An 11,352-nucleotide genomic window follows, 5' to 3' on the forward strand; every position below is an offset into this window, starting at 1 on the left:
ATGGTTATGTTAGTCATCTCAGTTCTGACTGAAGTTCTCCCAAGAATAAGATGAGGTACCATTACCTCATTCTTCTTACACTAAACCCTTGGAGTGTATCGGTGCTGAGTTTATGAATCAGTGTCTTTTTGCTCTTGGATAAGAGTATTCTTGGATAAGAATATTGCTTTGTTTTTATGGTTCAGTGCGTAATTTATATGCCACAAACCACTGTTAATTAACCTCTGATCAGTTTATTGCTCTGACATATCCCCTTGTGTTTTCACTTTCAAACACATTGCTTATAAATCATTTTTATGCATTTAAACTATGAAGACAACCCAGCCACTAAGTGATGTAGAGGAAACATACATGTCCTATTATATGTACAGTATATGTATATTTGCCTTCAAGTCACCTGGTGACTTATGGCAGATCAATGAATTTCATAGGATTTTCTTAGGCAAAGAAGTGGTTTTGTCCTCTAAAATTTAGCCCACAGCACCTGATATTCATTGGTGATCTCCCATCCAAGTACTAACCCTGCTTAGCTTCAAAGATCGGACAGGATCTGGTGCCTTTAGGGTATTTAGGCCACATGTCCTTTTCCTGTCAGTGAAACTGTGGCATTCCTAACACCTTACTGGATTACACTTGTGATAAGGAGTCTGCATGCTACTATAATAACCAACATGTCAGAATAACCACAGACAGATTATTCTCCTGAAATAGGCTTGTGCTGAAGCAACACTGGTTAACACACAATGAGTGCTGGACCACAAGGAGAATGAAGCCTTGGCACAAATTCAGACATTATTCCCCACCAGCACCACCAAAAAAAGGTTCTCTCTTCTTTTTTATTATTTTTCTATTTTTCTTTTAACTGAAGCTGACACAAGGAAATCCTTCTGGACATACCACTCATCCAGCAATATTATACCATTACCATTCCTTATGGGAAATAGTAATAGACAGAGGCTAAGCAAATGTGTGATGAAAAAAGGCTAAGCAAATGCATGGAGAAACACTGGCTTATCTATGAAAAGATAATGGTGAAAATGGATCCAGAAGGAAAGGATATCTGGTGGTGAATTAACCGTAGAGTATGAGAGGTATTGACCAGGTACCAGATAAGTCTTGATGTTTCCCTGGAGACTGTATGCATGTGTACATGTATGCAAAGGAAAAAGGAGAGATGTTGTTTGGAACAAATTAACAATGTACTACATTAACAGCACTGTTTACCGGTCAGTTTCAAGACTCAGATCAAATTATTGGTGCCAACTTTTAAATCTCTAAACAGTCTAGGACCAGTCTACTTGAAGGAATGTCTGCTCCAGGATCATAGCTGCAGAGAGACAAAATAAGGGCATTGCCTCAGTAAGAATTCTCATCTCTGTGAAAATTTTCTTCACTCCCCAAATTTTTCAGTATTTCAGTTCACAATGTGGAAATACCATGCAGGCATCTGAAGAAAAGGGACAGGTGAAAAAAACAAGGAGCACAAATGTAGCAAACATAACAGCTCCAGGTGTGAACAATTTCCAGTGTCTTACTCTGTGCAATGCCAAAAGTTTGAGGACTGAAGGAAAATTTCACTGTGGAGGCAGAATTCTTATTTATAGGGGCAATACCCTCCTTTTGTGTCCCCCTGTAACTAAACCTCTGGTCTGCTCCTATACATTCCTGGTTGCTATTACCATGGTGGTCTTTTGGAAGGTGGCTCTCTGGGTGGTGCTGTCCACGATGGCATGACAAATAAGCTACCAGAGAAAGATGTTTCCCTGTAGGCAGTCCCACCATACCCTGGTTGTCTACGAAATGAATCCCCAAGAGAGAACCATCTGGCATCCTCATTAGTAGCGTTTAGACACTAGGCTACAATCTCCCTGTCCTTCTGACATACTGTATATACTCATGTATAAGTCTAGAAATTTAGGTCAAAAAATTGACCCCAAAACCCTGAGTCGACTTATCCATGGGTCAATGTAAGTACTGTATCTCAACTCTTATTTATCCCCTAGTGAAAAGCAAGAGTATAATCTGCCCTGGAAGCACCAATCCCCACTACTCTCTCATCCAAGAGTAAGCACAAAGAGTTACGTCTGCTGGAATGTTCTAAGTTGTTTGACATTGTTTTGCTTTGCTTCTTCTTTTAGATCCTGTGCTATATGCTCCTAAGTTTTACCCTCAACTTATCCATGGGTCATATCAAAATCCATAATTTCGGCCCCAAAACTTGCCCTCGGCTTATACATAAAGTCGTCTTACAGTTTAGTATATACGGTAACACATTCTGTGTATTTCTGCCTTGGTCTTCATTCTTATGTTTTTCCTGCTCGTTTTCAACATTCTCACATTTTAACATTTTTGATACCACTTCAGCAGAAGTGTTCTGTAAAAGTTCACAGAACCACTGATTTACAGGGCAGGACACATTCACACACATACATATATGGATATGGAAATAGAGGAGTCAATTCAGTCACAATCCATCCTGAAGAGTTACTCTTTGGTGTCTCTTATATTCCAGCAAACAGAATATATGTATTTGTTTGTAGAGTAAGCAGTCATTTGACAAGCCAACTAAAATCACTCATTCATAATCGCAACAACTGTTTATTTATAATGACACCCTTGCTGGTCTTTAGGTTTAATAGTTGTGTGGTCAGGCCTCATTCTTTTGCCCTGCCTTGTTGTCTAGTCACAGGCTCCACAGCTAAATAATACTTTGCATAGCTTCCATTCCTAAATAGTTTCTTTATGCTCTGCCTCTCCCAGTGCCTTGGAAGAGATTGGACTCAAGTACTCCAGCATGATGCAGACTCTGGGCCCTCAAATGTCCCATGGCACACTAACATTTTAAAACAAAACTAGCATGTATTAGTACAATTTCTAGCAAGAGAAAGGATTGTCTCTGATTGTGTCTCAGCATCTGAACATGTTGGCAGTAGACTGATTTCAGTTAAAGGAAAGATTAATAGATCTTTTCTTTTAAAATTCACATCAGTTCATCTGACAAAACGATGCAGTTTCCCAGAATAAGAGGGCAATGTAAAAATACACAAACCTAATTTCAGGGATATCAAGGCAATGGCATTACCTTTCCGTGGTGGTGGGACTGAGCCAAGAGACTATGCTGACAACAACAGTGCGGCTGGTTGGGTCTCCCATGCTTTTGTTTCTAGATTAAATGTGTGAAACAACGGGGCAACATTCCTCATGGAGCTTTATTTTTGTAGACCTTTGATCATCTTGGTTGCCCTTCTCTGAACATGTTCCAGCTTGTCTATATCCTTCTTGAACTGTGATTCACAGAACTGAACAGTTTTCCAAGTGCAAAATTTACCCAATAATGTGAAACAAACTGATACATTTTCCAGGGCCAGCCCTATCTTGAAAGAGAGCGAGGCAACCATTTAGGGTAGTAGATGTTGTGAGGCAGCAATGGTAGCTTCCTGGCTGCTCTTGAACTCCCCAGATGTTGAGTTCTGTTGGAAGAAAGAGCTGAGCATGCCAAGTGAACTGCCCTGAATCTCATTAAAAAAAAAAAAAGACTGCTACTTCAGATGGACACTAAATAGGACGTATTACCAGTGCTAAAGTAAGCTTCAGTTGTCATTCTCATCCATTGATGTAGATGTTCATGAGGTAGGGGAAGCACTGTTTTGTCCAATTTCTGAGCAGCCCTGCTACTTTTATATATGCTGATTTATAAACCAGTCAACCTAAGAGACCCTCAGGCTCAATGTATTCTTACATTGTATTCAATGTATCCAATGTATTCATAGTGTAGTGGAGTCTCCCTCCTTGGAGGTCTTCAAACGGAGGCTGGATGGCCATCTGTCGGGGATGCTCTGATTTGTATTTCCTGCATGGCAGGGGGTTGGACTGGATGGCCCTAGTGGTCTCTTCCAACTCTATTATTCTATGATTCTATGATTCTATGATATTAAAAACACCTCTTAATTAGAAGTACATTAAATGTATTAAACAGGGATCAGTGCATGTGTCTTCACGTCGCCTGTTAATTTATGGAAACTCCATGAATTTAATTGGGTTTGTAGGCAAGGGGTATTCAGAGGTAGCTCTGTCAGTCCCTTCCTCTGAAATATAACCTACAGCACCTTGTATGCATTGGCAGTCTCTCATCCAAGCACTAACCAGGGCTGATCCTGCTTAGCTTCCTAGATCAGATGGGATCTGGTGCCTTAAGGGTATTTAGGCATAAATAAATGTATATGGATGGTTAATCAAAATGCCTTTGGCTTTACATTTTTTATAGAGGCAGACTCTCCAGGATTTTGAGCCTATTGAGGCTAATATGTAATGATTCCAGACCTTGGATATGTCATTTATGAACATTTTGATATGAAGCAAAACCTAGGAAGTATGAGAAAATCTTATGGGAAGCTTGTCTTCTCAGATGTTATAAAAGATTGTATGGATGTGGACAAACTGCCAAGTTTGTATTTCTGTATTTTTATTTATTTATTAATGTGTCTTGTTTATTTATATTGGATGTGGACCACTCCACATCAAATCCATCATGGCACATTTGGATGTGATACAAATAGCTAGGCGAGCAAGAGAAACAAATACACACTAGATATTCAAAGATTTCATTTTATCCATTTAGGACCATCAATCTTCTTGGCAAGTATTGTTGTCTAGTCTTGTTATCAGCATCCTGTGGGATTGAGCAACAGGAAAACCTAAAAGGCAGAAAAAAGAAAGTAAGAAACAGCCTCAAATAAAGTCTAATGGTTGGCAGTGATCATGAAGCAGAGCTCACTAGTCTTTCTAAATATTTATTTAAAAGCAAGCTGAAAGCAAACACTTGTGTTTTTTCAAATGCTAGCAGACCCCTCTGTCTCCCTATACTATTCCAGAGCAGCAGCAAAAGAACATTTGCTTTCAGACTTCCGAGTTAAAAGCCACAAGTTTAGAGACCGCACACATCTCTCAGCTCCATGCCAGCCACAATCGTAAACATGTTGCTGAATCCAAATGTATGTACTAAAAGATCTTGTACATCTCCCACCCGCGTGCGGATTTGCATAACTTGGATGCAGATAAGCATTACTTTTCCAAAACAATAAATTAACGGCTGACTTTGAAAAAAGGATGTGCTTTAATGGAATAAATGGCAATGAGTGTGTCTTGACGTCTTGTACTTTTTCATTTTTTTCTTTTCTTTTTTTACCTTGGTCTATCCACCAAGATGTATGTCAAGCAGAAGTAAAAAAAAGGAGGCTGCAGCTCTTTCCATAGGCACGCACCTGATGTAGGCAAAGGCTTGCACCAAATTTTATGCCACAAAACTAGTTTTGATTGCAAAAAAATTAATATAGCTACTAGAAAGACAGTGGGATAGCAACTGGTATAGACAAATTATATCCCAGTAAATACTCCAGGAGCCCTATTCAATAGAGGGATGTAGTTAACAAAGCTGCATAATATCATCCCTGTATTCACAGGTTCCAATGGAGGTATGGAGATATTGATATTTTGGAATCCTCTTGGTTATGTATTGAGAAACTCACACTTCATAGAAACTTTAGGTAGTGAGCACTTTGATATGTTGAGGGATAAATCCAGATTATTCTCACCAAGGTGGTGCCTAGAGTCACTGTGCTTGAAAAGAAGCCTGTGGACATATAAATCAAGCCTCCCTTATCTGAATTTCTGAAATCTGAAATATTCCAAAATGCAAAAATATCCACTTGCATGGCTGAGGCAGTCACACAAAATGATTTAAATTATCCACAAAATGATTTAAAATTTTGTATAAAATAACCGTTAAGGTATGTGTATGAGGTGTATAAGAAACATAAATTACTTTTGCATTTAGACTTGGATCTCATCTCCAAGATAACTCATCATATACATATATGCAAATACATATATTCCAAATTCAAAAAAGCTGAAATTTCAAACACTTTTGGTACCAAACATCTTGGATAAAGGAGACTCAACCTGTACATGAAAAAAAAAAACATACTTGAGGTGCTGTAGGTTATATTTCAGAGGAAGGAACAGATAAAACCAATTCTGAGTATTCCTTGCCTAAGAGAACCCTATGAAATTAATAGGATTGTCATCAATTGACAGAGGAAGGCATGCACACACAGAGGCCATAGGATTTTAGTTCTCTAGAACTAAATCATATCATTGGTTAAATGACCAATTAATTTAGCTAAATTTTTATGGGGGATCTTTCTCTTTTTTCTTTTCTTTTTCTTTTTTGTACTAACAGTGTGCAAACATTTGACTTGCATAGGACTCTCTCTCAAGAGGGGAAAAAGATAAAGTGAACATCAGTTTGAAGCATGCATTCAAAACACTGGCCCATTCCAGGACGTACTAAGGTTAGGAAGGGGCGTCACATCCTGACGCCCCTAACCCTAGTATGTACTGGATACGTACAAAATGGCAGCAACCGTTCCGCATGGGTGCCGCCATCTTGATGTAGTGGACGCATAACGTCCGCATGTCGCGCCCCGGATGTGACGTCACAAGTGTGCGACTAGCGCCTCATGGCATCACGTCCGGGGCACAAAAAGAAGTGCCATTTTCAGGCTTCTTTTTGCTCCACGAGGGAGCCGCGCGGTACGGAAGCTGCAGCTCTCTTGCGGAGTAACGCGCCACAGTTAGCAAAGAATTCAAAGATATAGCTGTGTTAGTTTGTGGAATCAGTATGTAGAGGGATCTTGTAGCATCTTTGAGACTAACTGAAAGGAAGGAGTTGGCCGCAGCTATGAAAGCTCATGCTGCCAACTTCTTTCAGCTAGTCTCAAAGGTGCTACAAGATCTCTCTACAAAGTTAGCATTGTTTGTGCTTAGCCCCACCAAATCAAGGAAAAAACAGGTTTAGGATCATGCACTACGTGAAAACATTTTCAATGTATTACAAATGTATCATTTCTAACAACATTTTCAGCCAGATGCCTGGTCCACTATCTTTCAATATATATCCATATGTGGGGAGAGAGAACATACATGTTTCTCTGCCATAGCTCCAAACCCATGAATGTCAACATCTCCAACTTGGGTGCATATCCGTTCTTTCATCCATTCTTACTGTACATCTAACATATCAGAACAGGACCTATTCCACCTTCACAACATTGCTTCTAAATAACTGAGACTTCCTGATCCTTGCAGCATTGTTTCTTCTTGCCAGTAAATGGGAAATGGGAAGACACTTCTGATAGCCTTCAAGGAGAACAAAAGGTACATGATTAATCTTATTCTATAGACTGGGGTCAGGGAGATATGTTGTGGGATGTAAAATGTAACAATTTGGGCCAAAGTCCAACTGGGCAACAGATAATCTTTACCAGAGGAGGGGTGTAAAAATGTTCCTAGGAGAGCAGGAAAGCACTGCTGTGCACAGAATCCAGATCAGAAACATATGTGCTTCGAAAGGATCCAACAATTGTAATAAACACTGGATGTATGTTACAAATATTCCCAATGCCAAAGGTGGGGGAGTAAGAATGGAATAAATAGACAAGAAGGGCAGGAGTGGGGTGGGGTGCTGGAAAAAAATAACCATGGTGGAAAGAATAAATGAATTCAGTTCTTTTGCATTATTTGAAATAGTGTATCTGATTTCTCAGATTTATTAGCACTGCCGTTCTTAAGATGCTCAGACTGTACTTGAACGTAGGTCCAAGTGAGAATCAGAGGAGAAACATGTACATAAACTAGAAAAGCAGCCTGACCCTAAAGTTATTCAGTCACAAGCCCATCCTTGAAAAATATCTATGGGATTTATTTCGTTCCTGCAAAAAAAATAGTGTTTTACCTGCAAGTCCCATTGAACTCAAGGGAAAAAAAGATGAATTTGTTTACTTAATACTGGGTGGAAAACATGCAGTTCTCCAGATGTTGTCAGACTGCAACTCCATGTTTTCTCAATTGATGGGATTTGCAATCCATGAATATCAACATTTTGCATATCAAGACCTGGAAATGTGTGGCCAAGAAGGGACATCAGAATGTGTTCAAGATAGCAAAAGATATTAATGTGAAAGAACAAATCAATTAGGAGATGCTCAGCAGTTTACTTTTGTCTGATCCTACATGGAAGAGCAAGATTCTCTCTTCTCCTCTCCCCTTAACTGAGCGAAAACACCTTTTGTACTTCAAACTCACTTTGCAGCTGTTGAAGCAAGCTGAGGACAAGGGAGGAAGTGGCAGGAGCAGAAAGAAACTGGGACATTTTAAAAGCTACAGGAAAAGTGGGAAGACAGGATTAATCAGGACTATCCATGCCAAATTGGGATAGATGGAGTGTATGTTTCCACGAAGGAATTCAAGGCAAGCTGTGACATTCTGCTTTCCTATTTTATCATCACAATAATCCTGTAAGACAGGCTAGTATGTGATAGTGAATGACCCAAGAGCTTGCCTGTAAAAGATATCCTCCCCAGCATACCATCTTCACTAAGAATCATAGAATCATAAAGTTGGAAGAGACCACAAGGGCCATGCAGGAAATCACAATCAAAGCATCCCCAACAGCTCCCAGAATTCCAGATGATTGGCCAAACTGGCTATGGCTTCTGGGAGTTGAGGTCCAAAACACCTGGAGGACCAAACTCTGGGAAAGACTGCCTTGAACAGTTGTGTAGGAGAGAGGATTATGATCAAACCACAGTCTTGTGACATCTTTCATTATAGCATATGCTTGTATGATACACAAAAAATGAGGCCACAAGCTGGAAGGGTATTGGTTTTCCGCAGCAAATGTTATTTCTGTAGCACAACTGGATATTCATTTGGTTGGCATTAGAATGATTATTAGAACTCTTATCACTTCATGCAAACTAACTGTAACAGGAAATGTATCACTGTTACATGTATCACAGTGGACTAGTAGATGCAGGACACTAAAGTTAATGGTACGTTGTACCAGGATCTTGGAATTGGATCATAATCATAATGTGATCATAATCCCGTGACACCTGTTTTGTGGGACTCTTCTTCTGCCTTGTTCTCAGTGTCTTGGAGGCTTGCATGGCTCTCGAGGGTTTCCCTCCTGTCTGCATTTCTTCAATTCTCCTTCAAGAACTGCCTAGCTGGCAACTGCTACCTGGAAAAGGATAGAATTATTGCAATGGAAAGGGAAGTGTGTGTATATAGGTATGTGCCTGTCAATAGGACTTAAGTTTCTTTTGCTAGCTTTGGAAGGAAAACAGTCCACCCATCTTGGCTGGTGGCATCAGGGCAAGGTAGAATCATTGCATTAAATTCCCCATACAGCCTCTCCGGGGGAAATTGTAGGGTTCATTCAACCACAGAGACGCCCTCCTCCCCCCAAATTCCTCCCCCCCTAAAAAAGGGGAGGACAGAAATAAACTATAGTTCCTTTCAAAAATAAAAACCCCTGTTCAATAGACGGTCTATTCTCTTGCAAGCAGGCAGTGGAGGGGAAACCTGAAATTACAATCACTATTGTTTGTGTTGGGCGGAAATCAAGCTTCGTTTGTACAAAGTGGGAAAAATGAAGGGTTTCTCCTCTTTTTAAAAAATGCTTTTTGTTCTTGCAGAAATCTGCAAAACTCAGGGAGATTTCACAAGCCTCCTAAGCAAAAAGCATGGGGGTCCCATCCAAGCTGGCCCACCTGGGATTTTAATTTTATTTAATTTTATTTTTAAATATATTTTTTAATTTATTTTTCTATTGAGAGCTAACTCCAAGTTACCAAAGAAAAGGTGGTGTCCTCTTAACAACAACAACAACAATAACAGTTGTTGTGTCTTTAAGTTTCCAACTTCTGGAGACCCTATCATAGGGTTTCCTTGGCAAGTTTCTTCAGCTAAGAAAGCTCATGCTGCCAACTTCTTTCTTTCAGTTAGGTCCAAAACACAATGCAGATACCATCGAAAAAATGTTTTATAATAACTTTCTTTTAAGCTTTGGGATGCCGAATATTTTAATCTCTTTTTCCAAACCTTTTCCCATCTGTCCATATTTAAGGGATACCCGAAATTTTTTGCCCATTGAATCATATTTCCTTTTACTATTTCATCTTCTTGATGCCAATTTAATAATAGTGTGTAAAATTCTTTTATCCATCTTGGGTTTTCTTTTTCTATTATCTTTCCGAATTCACTTTTTTTCTCCTCGAAACCTAATGTTTTGGAATCTAATTTAACTCTTTCTCTAATTTGCCAATAGCTAAACCAGTCTAGATTGATTCCTTCTTTGGCTAGTTCTTCTTGAGTTTTAAGTCCCAACCTTCCCATTTCATCTTTCTTCATTATTTTAGCATACGTTAACCACTTTGTAGTTTGCCTTGTTTCGCGTCTTTGAATTGCTTCTTGTGGGGAAAACCATGAGGGGAATTTTGTCATGATTCTATATTTGTATTTATTCCAGGTTTTGAAAAGTGTTCTTCTTATACAGTGTAAATTAAAGTCTTTATTTGCTTTGATCTTATCATATCCCAGATAAGCGTGCCAGCCGAAGGGTAGGTTCTCTCCTTCTATTTCCAACAACTCTTCCTCTTTTAATAGTATCCATTCCTTTAGCCACATTAGACAGCATGCTTCAAAATATAATTTTAAATTTGGTAACCCCAATCCTCCTCTTTCCGTCAAATCTTGCATAATTTTTAATCTAATTCTTGGTCTTTTCTTTTGCCATATAAAATTACTCAAATCCCTTTGCCATAGTTTAAAAAAATTGTCTTTGATTATAATTGGGAGAGTCTGAAATAGAAATAGAAGTTTGGGGAGAACCACCATTTTTATAGCTGCCACTTTCCCTAATAGGGACAGATTACATTTTTTCCATTTTTCCAATTTTGCTTTGATTTCTTTCCATACTTTTTTGTAGTTGTTATCAAATAGTTCACCCAACTTACTCGAAATTGTTATTCCTAAATATTTCGCTTTCCTCTCCACTTTTATTTCTAACATTTTCTGCAGTATTTTTTCTTTATTTATTGACATATTTTTTGTTAACATCGTAGATTTTTCTTTATTCAATTTACATCCTGATATTTCTCCAAATTTTTCTAAGGTATCCAATAAGTCTTTTGCACTGTTACAGGGATCATTTAAGAAAACAACTAAATCGTCAGCAAAGGCTCTGACTTTGTAGGTGCATCTCTTTATTCTTACGCCTTGTATGGCATTGTTATTTTTGATCCTTTTAATCAGTCTCTCGATCGTGATAATAAATAATAGGGGGGAAAGCGGGCAGCCTTGTCTAGTTCCTCTGTTAATTTTAATAAAATTTGTTTTTTCCCCATTTATTATAATTTTGGCTTTTTGCTCACTATAAATTTGTTTAATCCATCCTATGAAATTTGCACCCAATTTCATTTTTTCTAGAATTTCAAAGATTGTTTTCCA

This window comes from Sceloporus undulatus, chromosome 4 (assembly GCF_019175285.1).
Source record: "Sceloporus undulatus isolate JIND9_A2432 ecotype Alabama chromosome 4, SceUnd_v1.1, whole genome shotgun sequence".
In the NCBI taxonomy this organism is placed as follows: domain Eukaryota; kingdom Metazoa; phylum Chordata; class Lepidosauria; order Squamata; family Phrynosomatidae; genus Sceloporus; species Sceloporus undulatus.